At 46.8% G+C, this 22,748-nt stretch overlaps 1 protein-coding gene across 3 annotated transcripts in view; it reads left to right on the top strand.

Moving 5' to 3' along the window:
- The first annotated feature begins 8,676 nt into the window (after positions 1-8,676).
- Klhl25 (kelch like family member 25) overlaps positions 8,677-22,748 on the top strand; it is a 32,384-nt gene continuing 18,312 nt past the window's right edge. Inside the window, exon 1 of one of the 3 annotated variants that reach the window (XM_008852330.2) lies at positions 8,677-8,800. The gene's annotated coding sequence lies outside the window, so the exon portion shown is untranslated. Of the gene's footprint in view, positions 8,801-11,953; positions 12,297-22,748 lie in introns of those variants that run through there. The other 2 variants (XM_029555674.1, XM_029555675.1) reach the window with 2 other exon arrangements.

Raw genomic sequence — 22,748 nt, forward strand, 5'->3', positions numbered from 1 at the left:
GCCTTTGTCTAGAACTTTTTTATGTGTCAATTGATATGATCACATGATTTTATTTTTTTTAAGTTTGTGTATATGGCAGACCGTGTGTTTACTGATTTTTGAATGGCAAGCTAGCCTTGTGTACCCAGTATTAATTCAACTAGTCATGGCATACAGTTCTTTTTATATATTGCTGAACTCTATTTGCTAATATTTTGTTGAAGACTTTTGTGTTTAAGTTCATAAAAATATTCATTTATAATTTTCTATTTCTTTATTGTTTTTCTGTTTTTGTCTGGCTTTGAGAAGAAGGAAATATTTGCCTCATAAAGTAAGTTGAGGGTACTACTTCCTGTAATGGTCAGTCTTGGTTATCAGCTTGACTGGACTGAGAGATGCCAGGCTGTGAATAAAAGACATCTCTGGGTGTCTGTGAGGGTGTTCCCAGAGACCATTGGTATGCAAGTCACTAACTGAGTTGGGGGAAAATCCACCGTGAAAGGAGTGGCACTGTCCAATAGGCTGGGAGCTTGGATGGAGCAAAACAGAAAGAGGAGAATGCCAAACAATACAGAGCCCAATCTTCCTGAGCTGTGGTGCTGTTTACCCGTGGACGTCAGTCCCCAGTTCCCTGGCCTTTCAAATAGACTCACACCAGGGGTTCTGCAGGGAGCTGCCAGGCCTTCAACTTCCTCTTGCTCAGATTACTGGACTAAACAACTCACTGAGTTCTCTGGCACTCCAGAGCACAGAGGTTATTCAAGAAGTATCCAGTCTCCGGTGGTTCAAACCAATCTATAAATCTTCTTTGTAAATTATCTGTGATATGTAATATGTATGTATTATAGAGAAAGAGAGACAGAGGAGATAGAGACAGAGGTGTTATACTGCTTCTGTTTCTCTGCAGAACCCTGACTAATATTCTTCCTCTTCTAGTTTCTGAAGACATCATGTATACTTGGTGTTAATTCCTTAAACATCTGACAAAGTTCTGCGTGAAACTGAGCCTGGTGTTCCATGTTTAGAGGCTTTTAAGTAACTGATTCTTTCTTTAGTGTCTGTAGGACTAGTTAGATTGTTTCATCTTGCTCAAGTTTTGTTAATTTGTGGTTTTTGAGTATTAGTTCTTTTGTTAAAGTAGTCCCATTTGTCATTGTCAAGGCCTCATAACAGACCTTCACTGTCTTCAAGATAAAAGAGCCACAGGATGTGTGTGAATGTCCCCTATTGCATTCCAGCTAACTGTAATTCCTGCCTTCCTTTACTTTTGTCAGTCTTATAAATGCTTATCTATTTGAATCTTTTCAATAACCAGAGTTTTTGTTTTATTAACTTTTTTCTATTGCCGTTCACTTCACTGATTTCTGCTTTTATCTTTATCCTTTCTTTCTGTTTTTCCTGCATTTGGTTTCTTTTGTTCTTTTCCATACAGAAAGATCACCAATTAACTGAGACTTCTCATTTTTTTAAATTTATTTATTGAATATGGGGCAGGTATGCATGGCCTACAGTGAGCATGCTAAAGCCAATTTTCTTCTTCTACCATGTGGGACCCAGGGATTGAACTCAGGTCATCAGATTTGGTGGCAAGCACCTTTTACAGACTGAGCCAACACACTGGTCCAGTTGAAGTGTTTCATCTTCAGCAGCCCCATTTCCAGAAATCTGCTATTTCATACTTGCTATGATGTATGACTTGAGAAATGAACATTTGACATGGGTTTTGTGTGTTCTTTTTTTTCTTTTTTTTTTTTTTTTTTTTTTTTTTTTTTTTAAAAAAAAAAAAAAAAAAAAAAAAGAGGACGATAAATCTTTCACTGTGGCCTTGAACACAGAAACCCACCTGCCTCTGCCTCCCAAGTGCAAGTGCTGGGACTACAGGCATGTGCATGTGTCACCACCCCCGGCTTATTTTGTGTTCCATTTAACTGATAGGTATTTCACAATGTGTTCTCTTATTTTTGTATCACTATGAAAATCTTTTTTGATTTTCTTTTTTAATTAATTTCTTTCACAATTTTATGTATGTTTATAATGCATTCTGGTCACAGGCATCCCTCTGCCTGCTCTTATCCTTCTCCGACCTCACCAAACGTCCTTTTTCATGTGCTCTCTTTCCCCCAGTCTCTTGAGGAACATCAGCTATTACTCCCTCCTAATGTATTTAGTGCCATCAGTCTTCCTTGACCCATTACTTTGGCTGCATCTCACATATTTTGATGTATTGTATGTGTTTTCATTCAGTAATCATCAGAAGTGTATGTTATTCATTGGCAGTGACATTATCTCACACCAATGATGCATGCAGGACTTCAACTTCCTAATGGTTCTCAACCATTTCCTGGGTAAAAATGAAATTCAAACGCAAAAATCCTGACAACTTCAAGTGCCCATCTGTGACAATTCGCAGATAGCCTCTCAGTTGTCAGTCTTGGAGGATGGTCAACAAGCCCTAGTATTAGATGGGCTGTAGCTCAGCCGCGTGGTAGTACACTACCCTAGCCTGCAGGAGGGACCTAGGTTCAAACTAAACACCAGAAAAATGATGGAAGAAGGAGGCATAATGATTCTGTCCCCCACCTTTGTGTATATGTCAACTGGTGCCCCCAAATCAACCCTCTTTTCAAAGCTGAACATTACCTCATGAAGATGACTGCTTGACCTGCAACAGATTTTACAGGAAACTGAGCTTTTGTGTTTTTTTTAATAAAATTGATACATAACAATTATATATTTATAGGATACAATGTGAGATGTTGATACATGTATGTAATGTGTGATGATCTGGCCAGGTGTGGTAGTCCACACCTTTAATCCCAGCACTGAGGAGGCAGGGGTAGGTGGATCTCTGTGAGTTCAAGGCCAGCCTGGTTCACATAGTTCCAGGCTAGCTGGGGCTATAAGGAGACCCTGTCTCAAAAAAGACGCCCCCGCCCCGCAAAATGTGTGATAATCAAATCAGGATAGCTAGCATACTTACCACTTCAAAAACTTATCATTTGCATTGAAAGCATTCAAAAATCCTCTTTTTCCAAACATTTTGAAGCATGCAGTAAATTATTAACTGTATTCACCTTACATGTTGTAATATATTACTTTATTCCCATAATTTAACTGATCTAATTTTAATTACCCTCATAATGAACCCATTATGTGACATTTAATATTTCATTGTCTTGAAAGATATCTTACAGATATTTAGTGTGTGTGTGTGTGTGTAGTGTGTGTGTCTGTATGCGTGTGAGTGCATATGCACATGCATGCCTGTGTTCATTTGTTTTGAGACAAGGTCTCTTGTAGCTCAGGCTGGCCTCAAACTCATCATGTAGTGAACACTATCCTGGTCCTCCTGTGTCTGTCACCTGATTGCTGGGATTACAGGCATGTGCCACCATGTCCAGATGTACACTAGTATATTATTATTGTTTCTTTTAAGGTTTCTTTTTTGATATATAGGCTACTAAGAAGTATGTTATTTAATTCCTACATATTTAGAGATTTTCTAATTCTCTTTCTGTTATTGGTTTCTAGTTTGATCCCATTATAGTAAAAAAATGGTGTAATTTCAAATCTTTTAAAATTTGATAATGTCTGTTTTGATGCTTGGGATATGATCCATCTTGGTGAATATGTCTGAGGACTTAAGTGAAAGAGTGCATTTTCTGCTGATACGCAGAGTCAGCTGGAGCCTCCTCGCTGATCAGATCTCTTGGATCTTCTATATTTTCTCTCTCTCTCTCTCTCTCTCTCTCTCTCTCTCTCTCTCTCTGTGTGTGTGTGTGTGTGTGTGTGTGTGTGTGTGTGTGTAGGCCAATGATTGACAATGAGTGTCTTCCTTAGGCCCACTCCACTTTTCTTTTGAAACAGGGTCTCTTTGGTGAACCTGGAGCTCACTAATTAGATTAGGCTGGCTGGCCAATGAGCTCTAGGGATCCACCTGTCTCCATCCATCCACAACAGGGGGTTACAGACATGTGCTGTTGTGCCCAACTTTTTATATGTGTGCTGGGGATTTGAACTCAGAACCTCATGCCTGTACAGAAAGCACTTGACTGAGTCATCTCCCTAGGCTAGATCTCTCATATTCTTTCTGAGTTTCTGTCTACTAAGCCTATCAGTTTCTGAGTGGGGAGTGTGGAATCCTCACCTCTAATTGTGGGTGTGTCTGTTTCTCCCTTCAGCTTCAGGTATATACTGCATGCATTTAAGTCCTGCTGCCTAATATGTACATATTTAGACACACTATTTCTTCCTGGAGAAATGATCCTTGTATTATTAAGTGGTGAAAACCCTTTCATTGTCGTCAGGCTATTTGTACTGTCTTTGAGGTAGTTCTGATAACCTATATTTTCCCAGGAAATCTTCAGTATCCTCTTGCACACTGTGCACACGTACACGCATGGTGTTTTTGACATCTCTATCATGTAAGGAGTTATCAGGTGGAGTAAGTGCTGTGATATTTGTAGAAAGGTCAGGGGTTGCCAGGTGTAGGGTATGTGGTTACTTCATGGTCATCTGGTAGGCCTATGTGTGAGGTTAAGAGACTAGCCGTATTTTGGGGACAGGTAGATAGATAAGGAAAGGGCCAGTGATGAATAATAATGATGATGTACTTATATTTTCTTGGTTTTAGACAAAGGCCTGGGGGTTTCCTCCCTCCCCCAGCCATCAGGGCCCACTTTCTGTCTCACCAATCCAGACCAGTTCAGAAAAGACTGAGGCCCTTCATTTGAAATCATAAATCTATCAACTTTCTCCTCTTGGTTTAAGTTGATCAATCCAAAATTAGAGGCAGGGGTGCCCACTAAAGCCCTTTAAAACCCAGGCCCTTCCAGAGGGTCTTGGATTTCAGTCTCTGAATCTCCTCCCTTCTTGGTGGGGGATCTTTTCTCTGTGTGTTCTGTTGTGTGGGTGTGAGTCTTCATCTTTTTGATAGTCTGTTGCTTGTTGCTCTCTGCTGTGTCAGAGATATTACTACCTGCCCCTTAATTCCTTAACTGGCTGAGAAAATGAACACAACCACAACCCCTAGACAGTGACCCTCCTTGAACATTAGGAAGTAACAAGGTGATATTGGGACAAAAAGCAGAAGAAATCAAAGGAGGGACTCAAGGAGCTACTTGGAAGGAGCCAGCAAAGGCAGAGGTCCTGGGGGGTATGAACACACAGCTGGTGTCAAGCTAAGCATAAAGTCAGTTGGTCTACAGTAAAGCACTTAGGGGCAGAGGGGTGGGAGATGATGTGGGGGTGGGGTGTCCCTGCCATATCAGGACAGATGTGGGCCATTGTAAGAACTTGGTCTTCACTCTCAGGGACTTGGGAGCTGCTTGAGGATTAAAAAGAGTGGCGTACACAGGAGCTGGTGCTCTAGCTAGAGCCTCCTGATCACCATGTTGAGCATGGGCTCCAGAAACTACAAAGGGCCAGAGGAAGAAAGAAGCCAGTTTGGACCCACCTGGGGTAGCAGGGTAGTTACAAAGTGTCTATGCTTGTCAAGGAGTTCCTGATGGCTTGATGGTTTGGACATGGGATGCAAGAGAATGTTGTTGAGCGTCCTCATGACAGCAAAGGAAGGAGTAAGTTGTGCTTTCCTGAGGCAGGGACTCCCACAGGAAGAGTAGTGTATTAGGTGCTCAGAGGGCAGGCCGAGGCGTCTACAGTTGTTGTCAAGATGGAGATAAGGAAGCAACTACTGCCCTTTGGACCTGGAACTCATGGGAAAGTCAGGAATGAATGTGGGAACTTCCCGTGCTTATAAGAACACCGTGCTGTGCCTGCATGAAATCACACAGTGTGGATGTTGTAAGGACAAGACCTTCCCATCCATCTGCACTTGCTTCCTGCATATTCCACTATTTGAAAGTATGAAAAACGAGAGGAATCAGCAGAAGAGATAGAAATAAACATCCAGAGAGCTTAGGAGATTCTTACACATCATCATCTGGTATTTTTTACGCATGTGCGCGTGTGTTAATGTGTGTGTTGGTGCCCATGGACATTTGTACGTGTGCTTGTGGAAGCCAGAGGACAGCCTCATGGGCCACCCCCAGGAACTCCAGCCACTTCCTTTGAGACAGGGTCTCTCATGGACCTGGAGCTAAATACTTCGGCTAGGCTGGCTGGCCATCAAACCTCAGTGATCCTCCTGCCTCCACCTGGGGCTAAAGTATACTACCACGTCTAACATTTTGAGTGTGTGTGTGTGTATGTGTGTGTGTGATTTTTGGGGATTAAACTAAGGTCCTTTTGCTTGCAAGGCAAGCAGTTTGCTGACTGATCTATCACCCCTGCCTAATCCCAGAACTGTTAAGACTAAATTTAGACTGTGGACCACCTGAAACACTGGATAGATGGCAATCCTAGTGGGGGTGGGGGAGGACTGTTGGTTGATACCAGGCACTTGTCCTCCCATCTTCCATATTAACAAAACCCTGACTTTGTTTGGGGAGGCAGAACATTTAACATAAAAGTCAACATTTGCCAGGTGTGGTGGCACATGCCTTTGATCTCAGCACTCAGGAGGCAGAGGCAGGTGGATCTCTGTGAGATCAAGAGAATATAGTGAAGGCAAGCTGGGGCTACAGTGAAACCCTGTCTAAAAATAAAGTTAAATAAAATAAAAGTTGACATTTCCTAGCTGCTCTTGAAGAAACAAACTTTTACCTTATTTATGTCACAGTCAATTTTGGCTTTTCTGTCATAAGCAATATAAGTGATTTCTAACTGATATTTGTTGGTAGTACTTCAGAAGTGGCAACACAACTTTTGTGTAGCACCAAGGATTCTGAAATAACTGGGGTGAGCCCTGCACCACCAGAACTCCTTGTGTACTGGGCAGGACTGGTGGGCAGGGGCATTGACAGTAGGGTGCTCTAGGTTCCATGTGAGGACTGAAGCAGAAGGCAAAGCAGGCTTCATCTCTCCCTTTGCCTTTGGCTCTTATCTAAATTCAATAACTCAACATGTGTTCTTGCTCTGATTTCGTTCCATCCGCTATATTTGATTTTAATATATGCCACTACCTAATTTAAGCGTCAGAGTTGAAGAGGGGGAAATGGCAATGTGGGCCAGATTTTAGATGGTTGGCATGTAGGACTTCATAGAGAACTGTAAGGAGCCATAAGTTATGAACTTGCTGGGAATCGATTTTGCATGGGAAGCTCCATCCAACCAATAATTACATAAATACCATAACTGGAGAAAATTGGCAGGGCACTAAAACTATAAATGCAAGCTGTCATTTATTTAATGGAACTATTATTTTGATGCTGCCTTTTCCCTTTAGAAGATTCCTTAACAGCACATTTGGCCAGCTGATCACCTCTGACCAGCCTTCCTCTTAAATATTAGAACCCTCCTGTCTTAAATGTCTCCAGATCTGGGCCAAATGGAGACACTTTACTGAGTATTTGCTGGCTGTCAGGTCTTTAATCTTTACAATAATCCTGTGGGAAAGGTTTGAAAATCCTTCCTTTGCCTGTAGGAAGCAGTCATTCAGAATCAGGGCACCTGCCTACAGTCCTACACAGCTCTTCAAAGACAGGCTGAGGTTCAAATCTGGACTTCAGGCTACTTGCTCCTACCCCCACCCCAAATCCCACGGAGGAAGCAAGGATTTTTGCTACCAGTGTAAGCAGCTGTCTGCACGTGGGCTCTATTTTCCATGCTCCACCAGTCACCCTGCTACTTGTCTTCCAAATGTTTTGCACCTCCCCTTGTCCACAGACCTCCCTGGCACTATTTATCCTGAGTGCCACCTCTGCTTCCTGAAAATTCTCCCACCCCTTTTGTGCCTCTGTGGTGCTTTATCACTCTCTTAACTAGGGTTCTTTGTACCCTTAAGTGAGTTGCCTGAATTATTGATTTTCAGTGGGAGGGGTTAAGAAAGGGCATTTATTGGACACTTATTTGATCCAGGAATTTGTCTCCTTTGATCCTCTAAATAATTCTGTGAGGAGTTTGCACCTGTCATTTTACAAGTGAGATTGGACAACTCGGCAAGCCGAAATGGTAGAATGAATAAGCCCAGATTATAAAGTGTTGGAAGTATAGCGCGCGCGCGCACACACACACACACACACACACACACACACCCTTCGGAGACCCACACAGTGGCAAAGAATTCTAGTAATCCTTCCTAAAATGAATTAATGTATGGGTTGGCGAATGGATATTTGATTGAAGTCTGATTTATAAGTTTAGTAATAAACTGCACAGGACAGCTGAAGCACATCCTTTCCCCTGAAATATAAGGATTTCAAGTACAGATGAATATTGGTGGCAGCAGAATTTCCCCAACATTGAAATAATCCCAGAGTAGAAAAAAGGATTTCCTTAACCCTGGGACAATTAAATTGTAACTCTGCAAAGAGACCTACAACGCTTGCAATTCGAGAACAGGAGGAGGCATGTGTAATCCGTGCTCAGGAAAGCTCTAGAACACTGTCGCGGTTTCTTTGTGTGGTTTTTTTTTTTTTTCTCCCCAAAGTCTGCCCACCAGGGCGAGCAGGCGCCTGTCGCTTTAAGAATCTGGTGGAAGTCCTTTCCTCTCCCCTCCGGAGCTGTACCGGCTCGGCCTGGCCGCCAACCCCTTTCTGCTCTTGAGGACGTACTATGGGCTCATCCGCCCATCTGTCATAGAGGCGCAGCCTCTGATTGGCTGCTAGGCTTCGGGCTGGGAGGCGGGGCGGGAAGGCCTGAGAAACTAGTTTGTTGGCGGCGCCTTTGCGGGTCGGCACCCGCAGTGCGTCCGTGGCTGTGGCGAGCCGGTCTAGGTACCCGTGGCGGCTGCGGAGTACGAGGGGCGGCGGCGCCCGGCACAGTGAGTGCGGGGGCGGGACCGGGCCGGCCGGGGGCGCTGTCCTCGGGGCTGGGGCGGCCGCGCGGGGACTGTCACCCCTACCCGACGCGAGCTGCGCCCGGCACAGTGCGCCTCCGCCGGCCCGAGCGTCTGCAGCGGGGTCCCCGGCCACACGATCCGGGACAATGGGGGACTGCCGGGGCCGCGCACGGGCTGCCCTCCGCCTGTCCGGGGACAGCGGGGCTCCCTGCGAGCCGCGGGCGAGGGAATGAATTGTTTTGCAAATGGATGTTGCGCGCGGGAGCTGCTTCTCTTCCCCTGGGAGTGGTTGATTCATTGAGTCCGCAGACTCTCTTTTTAAAAAATTACTATTGATCCTAGAAAGAGGATGTAGCTGGTCTTCGAGGATGTGAGCGGCGCTGCTTTGAGCCCCGGCCGAGCCGAGGTCTCTGCGCTCTCGGCGCCGAGGAGGGCGGAGGGCTTAAACAAGGGGAGAATGCACCTCTTGGCTAGGCAGCTAGGAGCGGGAAGAAAAGATCTAACTCCTGGAGTCACACCCACCTACCCACCCAGGTGGTGGCCAACCTGGCGGGGCCATACCAAGCACCTCTAGCTGGACCTTCCTCCTCCCACACCTTGCCCTGCCTCCGAACTCCTCAGGCCCCCGCCTGACCCGTTGTCCTTTGCTGTTGGGGAACCTGGTTTTAAGCAAAGATACTTTCTCTCTCTCTCTCTCTCTCTCTCTCTCTCTCTCTCTCTCTCTCTCTCTATTTCTGTAGAGACCTGACCACAGGAAGTTGTGGTAGGGGGTTCGACACCAGGCCCCTTCCAGTTCATCTGGAAGTTGGGGAGCCCTGCTGAGTCCCAGTTGCTATGGCCCAGGCTCACTGGGCTTTGGTATACTCCCTGCTGAGGCAGGGCAGTGTATGCCAGATTGCCTGGGCCATTCGCTTTCACTCTAGCCTGGCAGTGGACAGGGAGGAAGGGAAACTGCCAGTGGCACCAGTCTCTGGTGGCTGGGCTTTGGCACTTGGCCCTCTGGAACGCTAGGCCTCACTTTCGCCTTTCATAGGTGGCACAGTTGTGCTGTGAGGATTTCAGGGGAATGTTGGTAAAGGCTTGTGTTTGCGGTCTGGGGAGGAGAAGGACACCTCCTCACCCTGGGGTAGATTCAGCCCTTCCGAGACAGGGGTGCTTGAATTCACAGGCTGTGCCTGTAGAGGCTGGGAGAGTCAGTTTTGCCTCATGCCCCTCAGTTAATATTTCAGTTTTTAGTCACTTATCAGCAAGTGACTGCAGGGAGGTTGTTTAAAAGGAATATAGAGAGAGATAGAAGAAACCTTTGTCCTGGGTCTGCGGCCACAGCTGAGCTCACATGCTGCACATGTGTAGTGCAGAGAGAGCTGTGGGCAAGTTGCATGCTCCAGAGTGGGGGCAGCGTCAGTGGCCCAGTGCCCACTGATGACTTTTTAAGCCTGTGGGCACCAGTGTGAGAGAAGAGTAGGAAGAAAAGAGAGAGAGGACCCTGCACAGGGACTGTGGTCTGCAGTGAAAACAACCTTCCCTTTTCCTGTCACTTAGAGGGAGGGGTGGGCCTGGGAGGAGTGCACATGTTATCAGTAGGTGGTTTTAGGTGCTCATTCAATCATTGGTTTGTTGTTTGAGCAGACTTGACTGGGGACTCTGCCATGAAAGACTCTCTAGACAAAGGGGGTGCTGGCACATGGATTAAGGGCCTTGACACATCACAGTGTGCAGAGAGCCCCAGTGAGTAGGACAGCAAGGGGAAACTGAGGGGATGGAGAGGAGGGGCCTAAGTGGTGAAGGCCAGGGAAGAGGATGCCTGGATAACAAAGACCTGCTACAGCTCAGGTGCCAGATCCTGGACCGCAGCCTTCTGTCTTGCCACTCATCCACCCTCTGCCCTTCCAGAGCCCCTTCTGGTGCATGCTGGCCCCAGGCACAGGTGAGGTCAGGGAGAAGGCATGTAGGAGGTGACCCAGAGGTTCATTCTCAGCCATGCTAGTCTTGTCAGCATGGGCAGCAGTCCAGATTCTATCTGCACCCTCTCTTTTCAGGGGGTCCTGGGAAGACTGATCCTGCTGGCCAGCTTATTGCTTGAGCTCTGAGCCCTTTCCAAGTCAGCAGTGCAGGTGTGTCCTGGCTGGCGGGGCTGGAGACTTGTGGAGTTGGCACTAGCAAACAGTGGCCCACCGCAAATGAATTGGCTGATTGAGATTCTGGTTTTCATCTAATGTGGTAAATTTCATAATTTAATTGCCTCAGCTGATCTGTGCTAGTGAAGCATTTTCACCAGTCAGGAAACAGTGGGAACTCTTGGGGGGAGGGGCAGGAAGAGGTGGAACTTAAGTATTCACTGCTTTTAGTCACAGCATCCTAGCAGGACTTAGCAGTCTGCCTCTATCTGACTCCCACCCCACACTTCACCCCCTTTGCTAGGCAGCCTCATCCCCCACCCCCTCCAGCAGCCCTGTCCCCCTACCAGTTCTAAATATGCCTAAAGCTGTCACCTTGCCAGGTTTCTCAGGGGCTGTTAGGGCATGACAGCAGGTACTGACAGGGTAAGAGGGGCAGAAAGGGGCTTTGGGAGAACTCCCCCTTAAGTCCTTTCAGTAGTCAATGGAAGGAGCTCAGGCTCTGGCTGCACTGGGGTTCAAAGGCTATCTTCAGGGATATTGTGAAGATGGAATACCTTACAGTGTAGAATCTACTAGAATGGTGTCTGGCATTGAGTGGGCACTGGTCATGAACAGTTCCCTTTCCCTTTGTTCATCCTCCTGGCACAGGATGGAGGTGGGATGCTTGTTGCTTTTACCACCAATTTACGACCCTCTCTGTGATCCCTTTCCCCTCCCTCTCTTGCCTCTTTCTTTCTCTTAAGCCTTTTTCCCCTAGTCCTGTCTAGGTGCTCTTTTGCATGATAAAGGGCAGGCTATATGTGGTTTATTGACCTGTTTTTTATAGTGTCTGTTCTGTGGGCCGAGATTAGCTCAGTTGATAGAATGTTTGTTTAACATGGGCAAAGCCCTGGGTTCAATCCCCAGCACTGCATAAAACCAAGCCTGGTGGCACATGCCTGTACTCCCAGCACTGGAGAGATAGAGGCAGGAGGATCAGGAGTTTAAGGTCATCTTTTGGCTACATACCAAGTATAAGGCCTGGGTTACATGAGGTCCTATCTCAAAAAAAGAAAAAAAAAAAAATAGCAGCTCTGTGATCTCAGAAATCCAATTTAACTGGGAAATTGTGCCATACTTTCTACAAATACTAAAACTTCGTAGCGATTCTTTCCCCAGTGATCTGCCACCTGAGTTCCACATGGAGCCTGTGTAAGGCCACCATATTTCAGTGCAAACAAGGCCCCAGGCCACTTCTCTCTTCACCATCTCGCAGTAGGATTCCCTCAGACCTGGAACCTGTTGACAGAAAGAACACTTATGTGGGAGTCCAGGCTGTGTGCCTGTATATGTGGATCCCTTGCTGCTGTGAGCTTCAGGTGACTCTTCTAGAAAATGGGTAGCTGCTCTTCTGCAGTGTTCTGTCAAATATCTTGCTGCAACATCTCAAAGGTTCTTGCAAGTTCTGATGTTAAGCAGTTTTATAAGACTTGGGTGTTGCCGATGTGGGCAGGAAGGGTTTGAAAGTCAGCCAATGGAAGACTGAAACAGGAGTCTGAAGTCAGGAGTTGGTGGGTTACGGTTCCAGCTCTGCCTTTGATGCGTGCTGTGGGCCTTGTTATTGAGACAATAACTTGGGACAGGTTATTTTCCCCGTCTAGACCATTGTTTTTCCACTTGTAGAAAAAGAGGTGCAAGAGCAAGCTCTCAGCTTCCTTATCTCGATGAGTGGAGACTGAGCCTGTTCCTGCTGGTTACTCCAGAGCACAGAGCTCTTCTCCCGTCCACCCCCTCAGTTCTCTAATTGCCTCTCAGTTTGGGTCCACACTATGCCTGTGGAACTGGATCGGGGAAGCACCAGTCTGGGCCCAAGGGAGCAGGCATGGGCTCAGAGGAAGGTGGTTTGTGGATGACTCATTTCCAAGGTGTCCCTGGCTGCTCCTGGGCAGATTAACTGGGCAGCAAGTATGGGAACACTTAGGGTGACCCCCCCCACCTTTCTAATGGATGGGTTGAGACCTAGCCTTTGGGATGTCCTCTAGGCACAGAGCCAAGCTGACTTCTTAGAGGCATGATGGACAAAAAGCCCAGAGGAGCAGGAGGGATTATGAGGGAGCCTGGGAGGGTGGGCAAGAACAGGAGGTTAAGTGCGAGGCTTTGGCAAGGAGGTGCCTGTAAGACCAGTTGGGTGGCTCCTCCCACTGAGCAGGGCTGTGGGAAAACGATGGCTGCTGCCTGAGGACCACATCCACCTTCGCTGTCCCACCCACCTCTGCCAGAGCAGAGGCTTTCAGTGTAAGCCTGCCAGCAGGAGTAAGACATGAAACCAACAGTCTTGCTTATTTTCTGCCTGTTTCTGTTGGACCCCCAAGGAGGGGCTGACTGAAGATCAATCTAGGCCAAGTGGAATTAATTTTCTAATTAAGATAGGAGATTCTTTCCTTGTTCAGACTCCAAGATGAGCTGCTTGCCATGTTTGAGGTAGCCAGGCCAATTTGTATGGATAGGAGTGAGGACCAGTAGGCAAGGAGCTCTTTCTAGAAAGCCATGATGATAGTACCCAGAGTCCAGAGTTTAAGTTCAACTGGACCTGTGAGACTTTGGGCAGTGAGTCCCTTTACCCATGAATGCCTCTGTTGTGAATTCACAGCCTTGGGAATCTGAAGGAGAAAGGTTTGCTGTTCTATTCATGAGACCAACATTTACCTGACTCCTTCTGAACGGCTTGCCTTGGCTTGAACACTGGGGAAGAGAGGCAAGCTCAAAGAGAGTTTACTTTTGAGCTCAGCACAGTCATTGTGCCTCAGTTTCCATATTGAAGAGGTGAGCAAGTAGACATTGCTGGACAGTGGATATGTCTTGTCCAATGGATATGTCTTGTCATGTGTCCTCTGCCAGGCCCCGGAATGCAGAGTCCAAGGTGAGGCCCATGCTCCTGGAGCCCCCACTCAGCTGGGGGAGGCAGACAGCTGGTAGACCCATTACATGCAGCAGCCATGAGAAGGGGTGCAGGGAAGGGGATGCAGAGATATGAGGAAAGGAACAGGGTAAGGAGCATCTACTTAGACAAGAGGATTGAGGAGGTAGTGAGTGCAAAGTCTGGGGTGTGGCACAGGCTGGAGAGGAGTGGGCACAGGGCCAGGCTTCAGCAGGGGGGCTGAGTAGGCTGAGGAGACTAAGGAAAATATTGTGCCTTTAGATTTTTTTCCATTAAATCTAAATATATTGACAGATTCCCTGTATAAATGAACAGTACAGAAACAAACAAACACATGCTGAAAATATGCCTCCTCCTTAGTGTGTGTCCACAGATAGAGATTATGTATGGATTTTGATTTTCTATAGTTGGATCCTATTAAGTACTCTAACAATTTCTATCACCTAGTGTATGGAGAAGTTCTTTCCCTTTTCACAGCCACATACTATTCCATCCTTACTGTGGCCAGACCACTAGCCTTCATCCCATTGTTTCCTAATGAGAGACATTTGGGTGGTGCCTATATGTTCAGTGAAGTCATAGAAGCCTGTGATCATGGATCCTTATGATCAGGTATGACTGTTTCAGATTTTTATTATTAAAGCCAAACGCCTTTCATAAATACTTATTTTCCCACCAGTGATAATGTCCAAGTGGCAATTTCTTCATATTTTTACTTCCATCCTTGATATCTATATTTTTAAGTTTAGCTGATGATGGAGCCAGTCTCATTATTCCTTTAAAAAAATAATAAGGCCAGTGATCCAGTTTATTCAGGCTTTTCTTTGGACTCTAATCCACCTCTGTTTTTCTAGAAGATCAAGGTTTAGCCAGTGCTGGTTCTGCCTCCTGTTGGTCTCTGGCCTCAGCTGGGGATTGAGTGAAGCTCTTGGTTGTATGTGCTCATCTGTGATATGAGGCCCTCTAATCCCTCCCTGCCCAGCCCTGCCAGCTGCTCACTGCAGTATGCCTTGCACAGGAAGCCTTCTGGAAGTTCTTTTCCTGGCTCGGAAACTCTGCAAATGTCAGGGGGTGTGCTTTCTATTGTTGGGAACCAAGATTTGAAGGCTGGAGTATTGAATGAGTGCCTCAAACAGCATCTCAGGACAGTCAGGTGCAGTCACCTAGGCGAAGTGCAGGTGGCCTGAGAGAAGGTTGGCTGGGTTTGAGGGTGCCTCATGGGGCTGGGCCACCTACCCAGGTAAAACATTGAGCTGGCAGGACAGAGCCAGCTCTTTCACTTGCCTATGGAAATGCTTGGAAGGGCATCGGTGCTGACTGAACCCTGGTACCTGTCAACAGAGGCCTTGGGCTTTAGCTTCAATCTTTGTGAGTTGCATGTTTCTTACCTTGAGGTTCTTTGTCTGTTTTTCTGTAACAAATTGCTTTAAAAGAAGCCAGAGATCTACCACAGGGGTCCTTGTACTTGACTGGCAGGAAGTGTGGGGAGTGGAGACTAGGAGAGATCGAGAGCCAGTTCTTGGGATTGTAGAAAACCAGGTCCTACATGTGATCCCCTGGCGGCCAGACCCTGTGACTGAGATGTCAGAATGGCCAGGCTATGTCCTGGGCCCTCTGTGGTGGAAAAGCCCATCCCTGCTGGAACTCAATGCTGGGCCACTGGGCCAGGCTCTCCTGTCACTCTGGGAGGGCTTGTACTCCCACCCTTCAGAAGCAGCACCCAGTCTCACAGTGATCACTGTCCTAGGACCACTTAGAACTGCACCCCAGAGAGAGTACATGTTAGAGCCACCAACATGAAAGGGGGACCAGGGAGGCAACAGAGGCAACAGTGGGGCCTCCAAAGGGCTCTAGTAGGAGGCCTCTTCAAATGTTCTTTTGTTTGTGAAGGGAGGAGACTGAAGGCAGTTTTGTACGTGGAACCCTTCTCCTTTCTTAGTTTGTTTGGGAAAGAAGTAAGAGAGCATCCCACCCCAGAGCTGGTTTTGAGGGGGCTGTCCCACCTAGGCCCTGGCCTACTGCCAACCTAAACTCAATTTCAGGCAGGTGTGGCATAGAGTGGAGCATAGCTGAATCACCAGGCTTCCCTCTCAGGCCCCAGTACCCACTGGGGTATCTGTGTTGCAGGAAGTTGCAGTTGCTATTTTTACCAATCTACCCAGGACTTTATACCAAAAGATACAATTAAAAGCAAAATGTCAGGGTTTGGCTGGCCAGCGAGGCTGTCACCATCTGAGGCAGAGCCACTACATACTGGTCACTTGATATGTAAAGCAAGGCACGTCTGTACGTGGGCACACACCTGCCCTGGTTGCAGGAGCCTCCTCAACTGCTGCTTGTGCCTGAAGTTTCTTTTCTTTTTTGAGATTGGGTCTTATGCAGCCCAGGCTGGTCTCAGACTAACACACTCTACAGTTGAGGATGACCTTGAATTTCCTATCGCCTTCACCTCCAAGTGCTGAGATTAAAGGTATGTGGCACCATGCCCCATTTGTGCAGTGCTGGGGCTCTAACCCTGGGCTTCGTGCATGGTAGGCAAACACTACCAACTGGCTGCATCCCCAGCCCCGAAGTTTTCTTTGAGGTCCCAAAGAGTCCTCACTTAGTTTGCCTAGACAATTGCACCTAAAATACCTCACAATTGACCAGTCATGCAGCTGTGGAGCAAGGCTGGGAGACAGGAAGCTGGAGCTTTATTAAATGAAATTACTGAGCTCTTATTTGACCCTGCTAAGTGCCAGGGACAGAGATAAATAAGAAGCCCTGCCTAGCCACACACACCCAGCAGCTAAAGATCTCGCAAAGTGTGTGTTGTCCCTTAACCTTTAGAAAGGAGCCTGCTTTGCTTCTGGTTAGAGGCCTAGTGGGGCTTCCACTGGTGGCCTGCCTTGTCTGCAACTTCACTTTCTGCAATTTCAGTTAGCTATCCATGGTTACCTGGTCTGAAAACATTAAGTAGAAAACTCCAAAAATAATTGATAAGTTTTGCTGGGTGTTATGGCCCAGGCTGGCCTCAAACTAGTGGTCTTCCTGCCTCAGCCTCCCAAGTTTTAGAATTACAGGTGGGGCCACCACTCCTGGTTTTTGTTGGTCACTTACTGTGCCTAGTCTCTAAGTTCGGGGGATTGAACTCAAGTCCTGGTGCTTGTGGAGCAAGCACTTTACTGACTGAGAGCAATCTCATCTCCCCAGACCGGGGTTCATTGATTGGGTCAAGCCCACCCGTTTAGTTGCTCATTCTTTTTTTTTTATTTTTTTAATATTTTATTTATTTTTATTTTATGTATATGAGTGTATTGCCTCCATGTATGTGAGTGCACCCATGTTGTGCAATGCCGCAGAGGTCAGAAGAGGGCTTTGGATTCCCCTGGAACTGGTTAAGGATGGTTTGTAGTTGCCCTGTGGGTGCTGGGAATTGAACCCGGGTCCTCTGCAAGAATAGTCAGTGCTCTTAACCGCTGACCCATCTCTCCAGCCCCCTAGCTGCTCATTTTTAAAAGAGGGCACATCTTGTAGTTGCATATGGAGGCCAGAAGTTAATTGTGGGTGTCATTCCTTAGACAGTATCTACGCTGTGTTTTTGAAACAGGGTTTCTGGGTGGCCTGAAGCTCACCAAGTAGACTAGGCTGACTGGCTGGTGAACCCCAGGGTTCTACCTGTCTGCCTCCCCAGTGCTGGGATTCTAAGTGTGCCTCCCCCACCTGGCTTTTTTAAATGGGTTCTGGGGATCTAACTTGGGTCCTCATGCTTACATGGCAAGCATTGAGCTATCTCCTCAGCCCAGGGCAATCGTTAGTTACATCTGTAGCGTATAATTTCATCTGTAACCCCCTTTGCCATATAATGTCACTTCACAGGAATAAGATCACAGGTAGGAACCAAGGGTCCCTTCTTGGAATTCTGCCTGCCCTGGGCTCATGCTGATGATATATTGAGGACAGTGTCAGTGACAGCAGCAGTCATGAACTGAGCGAGTTTTGTGTCCCACTGCTTGGTTCTTGATATGTGTGCTTTCATTTAAACATACCTCAAGGTAGGGACAGTTATTTTGCTACCATTTTCCAGATGAGGAAACCTAGGCCAGCCTGTGATTTGGAACCAGGCACACTCATCACCCAACCATCCTGTTGTACTTCTGAGATTGCCATCCCTATCTAGACTGTGTGACTTATGGACCATGCTGAATGTGACTTCCCCAGTTAGAATCGAATGTTCATTTTTGTTTTGTTTTGGTTATAAGTAGAGATTCACTCTAAGCCCAGGCTGGCCTGAAGTGCACTATGTATCCCAGGCTGACCTGAAACTCAGGTGATTCTCTTGCCTCAGCCTCTTAAATGCTGGGATTATAGGAGTGAGCTGCCTGGCGTGAAATGTTTAAACATGAATCATATGGATTTTACTCAGGTAGTATGGCAACACTGGGAACCTGTCATGTGGATTTAGCAGTCTCCAGTGTCTTCATTCTTACCCCAGTGCATGGCATGATAGTCCACTTTCCACTGCATGGAACTGAATGAGCATGTAGTATGTTCTAGGGAGAGATGAGGGCACAGAATCCTGCCCTTGGGGAGGTGCAGATGTAGATAAGAGCACCGTAGGCAGTGGTCTGCACGAGAATGCAGCAAGTTACAGTGCCACTCCAGAAGAGCAAAGACTGTTCCAGTGTTCGCTCCAAGACAGGACAGGTGGGCACAGTGAATGCCTGGAAATACTTGTTGCACCGATTTTCTCAACATTGACTATGTGTATTTGGTGCGTTTTTCAGGCTGAACATATGAGAAGCCCAGTGAGGGAGTAACAGAGGGATTGTGGAGGGAGGAGAGTTGAGCTGGGAGGATGCGTTGGGGGAAAGGACTGGGCTGGGCTATAGACCTAGAGGGGAAGGGGACAGGCTGAACAATAATTGGACAAGCAAGCTCATTGAAGGCTTTTGAGCAGGAGAGGTTGGTAGACATGTTAAAAAGTAACCAGGAGTGAGTAGTTATTTTAGGATACCCATGTGTTTGCTATAAATATTCATACATATATAATTTCAAGAGACTGGGAATTATCAGCTGCATGCCCACGCACAGCCCCTGTACTTTGCTGTGGGAAGCCCTGCCCCTGGCAGATGACTGGGACCTGTCATTTGGGAGGAGAGGCACGTGGTCCTGTGGTGAGAGAAGCTTCTGATGGTGGCAGGGGAGCAGCACCCAGGTGGGGGTCAGAGGGCACTGGCCCCTGCCCCTGCAGCCCAGCAAGGCACTGCAGTCTGAGGAGGGGGTGGAATGGGAGTGTGAGGCACAGGTTTCCTAGCTCACAGGTAGCAGTGCTAGGGTATGTGAGGTACTAGGTCGTCTGACCTAGAATATTGGCTGGAGTCAGATCCTGGGTGTATCCCCCATACTTCCTGGGAGAAGTTTCTCTAAGTTTCTAAGAGAAAGCATGGTTAATGTGGAGAAGTTCTGCAAACCATTGTCACAGTGAAGCTCCGTTGGGGCCCCTATGTCAAAACAGTTTTCACAGTAATACTAAGATGTCATCTGTCTTGTTCATCTTTTCCTGAGTGCGTAACTCAGTGAACCCGTGTTTTCCAAGTGATGCAGGCAGCACGTTACAAAACCAAGCCTGGGTAAATGATCCTTTCAAGGTTCAGGTTGGGAATGTGGCAGAGTACAAAAGTTCATTGATAAGGCTCGGATTCCATACCTCAGTGAACTGGAAAGAAACCGCAGCTGATAAAGTTTTAGTATCACAAGAGACAAGAGTGGCTACCATTATCTAAAATGGCTCTATCTCGTGAGCCTGGCCTTCCTTCATAGTCTATAATCAGAACCATATATCTTAGCAGATTGAAGGCTAAAGCAGATAAGAGATTTCAGCCAGTATTGCTGTATTTAAAAAAGGGGAAGGGTGGCAAATTGATTTATGAAAAGCAGCTCTATGCCTATATAACCTAGTTTGTTCTTGTGTGGTAGGTGTGTGGGTGCATCCTCAGATGCTGCTCCTCAGGAACTGTGCACCTTGATTTTTGAGGTAGGGTCTCTAACTGGAATCTTAGGCTCACTGATTAGCTAGGCTGGCTCACCAGCAAGCTCCGGGGATCCACCTGTTTTTGCTCACCATGCCTAACTTTTTAATGTGGTTGCAATCAAACTCACATCCTCATATTTGTGCGTCTAGTACTTTACAGATTGAGCCATCTTCCCAGCCCCTGTTTGTTTATTTATTTATCTGTTTATTTATTTGAGATATGGCCTAGAGTCCTATAGCCCCAACTGGCCGGGGACTCAATATGTTGACCAGTCTGGCTTCTATCTCAAGAGATCTGCCAGCTTCTACCTCTAAGTGCTAGAATTAAAAATGTACACCACCATGCATGCCCAGACCCTCCTCAGTCATTTTTAAATTATAAAAAGATTCTGAGAATGACTGTTCCCTGAAGTCCCTGCCCACAAAGCAGAAATGGTATCAGGCCCGGTGTCCAGCATTCTGCACTTATTTCCCAATTGTTTGGGGCTGATGTGGTTGTTGTCAGGCCCATTTTACAGCAGAGGTAAGAAAATCAAAGCTGTGAGAATGTGAATAGGAACAGGTCTCACAGCTTAGAGGTGGCAGTGCTGACACATGGGGTTTGGGGGTCCCAGGCTGGCCCCATCCAAACAATGAATGTCTGCATGTTAGTTATCTTGGAGCCTCTGTTTGCTGTTCTGTACACTCAGGACAGAGATACGGTGTGTTGACAGGATTCAGTGAGAACAGGTGGATGTAAAGCTCTTGGCACACAGGTAGGCAGAAGCTCACAGACAGCAAGCTTGAAAGTAATACTGCGTCTCACACAGGGTTGCCCAGTTCAAAGGCTCGAGCAGTGAAAATTGGGAAGCCGTTCTTAGCAGTCTGCCAGAGTCCGTATTTGTATTAAGGGGCATGTGTGTGAGAACAAGGAGCCTGGTTTTCCCCACATCCTGTGCTCAGCTCTTCTCATTTTAGCACCTGAAGCTAGTCACATGGCTTCTATACTACAGCATAAAAGTATAGTTGCCAGAGCCCTCATTCATGAGCATGGTGGCTGCTCCAGCCTTTTGCAGTCAGGCTATCATGGAACTTACGTCCAAGTGCACCAAAGGCAGACTCCTAGGAGTGGAAATGTTGGGGCAGAGGGCACGTGTCATTTTGAAAGATGTCTCCTGATTATTCTCCAGAGTGGTGCTGCCTGCCTTCTCCCTTGGCTCCTCTCTGGAAGAAAATGCTGGGGATTGGTGAGATGGCTCAGCAGGTCAAAGTGCCTGCAGCCAAGCCAAACCTTACCACCTAAGTTCAATCCTCAAAATCCACATGTGGAAGAGAACCAACTCCCGCAAGTTATCCTTTGACTGCCACACGCACCACAGCAAGTAGAATACCCCCCCATATAAATTAGTTTAAAATTTTTCTTTTAAAAGTGTTTTTTAAAAGAAAGAGCTGAGCCTTGGCCTTAGGGATTACATAGGACGGAATCTGCCTCGAAGCTGGCAGGCTTGGGGAGAGTAGGTCTTCTGGAGGCAGAGGGGGTCTGGCTGGCACTTTTAGTCTTGTTTTTTGCCCCCTTTCCCTCTGCATCTGCCTCATCCCAGAAGGCTCACAGAAAATAATATCTAGGCCACTGTGTTCTCACAGCTCCATCTGTGGGGCCAGACAGCCTCTCCCTGGGTCTTCAGGTACCTGTATGTGCAAGACCAGCTCTGTTCTCTGCCTGGCTCACTCTATATATGTGAAAAGAAGCAAGCCGTTTCACCAGAGAGGAGAAGCTGTGTGCCCGGATCTTTGTCCCTCCATGGCTGGAGTAATGGTGTCCTTTTCATTGGTCCTGTCCCATCTGGAGCTACAGCTGGGCTTGCAGATGACTCCCAGCTCTGGGGATTGAGAAAGTGGAGGGGGAGCAGGTGGTGGTGGCTGGAAGCTGAGTGGCACCTGCTGCCTGTCCTGGTGGACTTGAGGGTCTGTGTTTCCTCTTCTAGTCAGAATAAGCCCCTTTGATGCAGGGGTGACAGACATATGGCTTGGGTGGTGGCCCACCAGATAAACAGAACTTGCAGGAAAATGCAACTGTCATTCTCTCCAAAGAATTTATCTTAGGAAAAAGCAGCAATTCGCCCAGGTAATGATAATTTGGATTTTGGATAAAAACATTTTTTTGAAAGGTTATACAAATGACTAGTAAATTGCAGTTATGTATTTCAGAACACCAAAATTTATAGTCTAGTGACTGGGGAGGTGACTCAGTTGGTAAAGTGCTTACCCCACAAGCATGAGGACCTGAGTTCAGATCTCCAGCACTGTTGTGAGGAATCAGGTGTGGTAGCATGTGCCTGTAGTCCCAGTGTGTGTGTGTTCAAGGGGCGCAACAGATGGATCTGAGGGACTTGCTGGCCAGCAGGTATAGCTGAAGCTTTGAGTGGCAGGTTCAGTGAGACCCTGTCTCCAAAAAAGGTGGAGAATGATAATGGAAGACACTCGATGTTGAATTCCAGCCTCCATGTGCATCCCATACATACCACACAGGAACCAAGCAGACAAACAAATAGATAAATAATATTTAAAATCACAGTGGCAGATACATTGAAGTGCCAGAGACTGGGTCCAGTGTCTGCAACATGTCCTGCCAGTGGTGACTGAGGATGGGAAATTGTCATGATGTGCCAAGTGGAAGTAAAAATGTCATAAGAGCATTCTATAATTTAGTTTTATAAATTTTAAGTATTATCTATCATCTATCCATCATCCATATCTTTCTATCATCTATCTATCTATCTATCTATCAATCATCTATCATCTATCTATCTATCTATCTATCTATCTATCTATCTATCTATCTATCTATCATCTATCTATCTATCTATCATCTATCATCTATCTATCTATCTATCTATCATC

The sequence above is a fragment of the Nannospalax galili genome, unplaced genomic scaffold (assembly GCF_000622305.1).
Source record: "Nannospalax galili isolate Female #2095 unplaced genomic scaffold, S.galili_v1.0 scaffold63, whole genome shotgun sequence".
NCBI classification, from domain to species: domain Eukaryota; kingdom Metazoa; phylum Chordata; class Mammalia; order Rodentia; family Spalacidae; genus Nannospalax; species Nannospalax galili.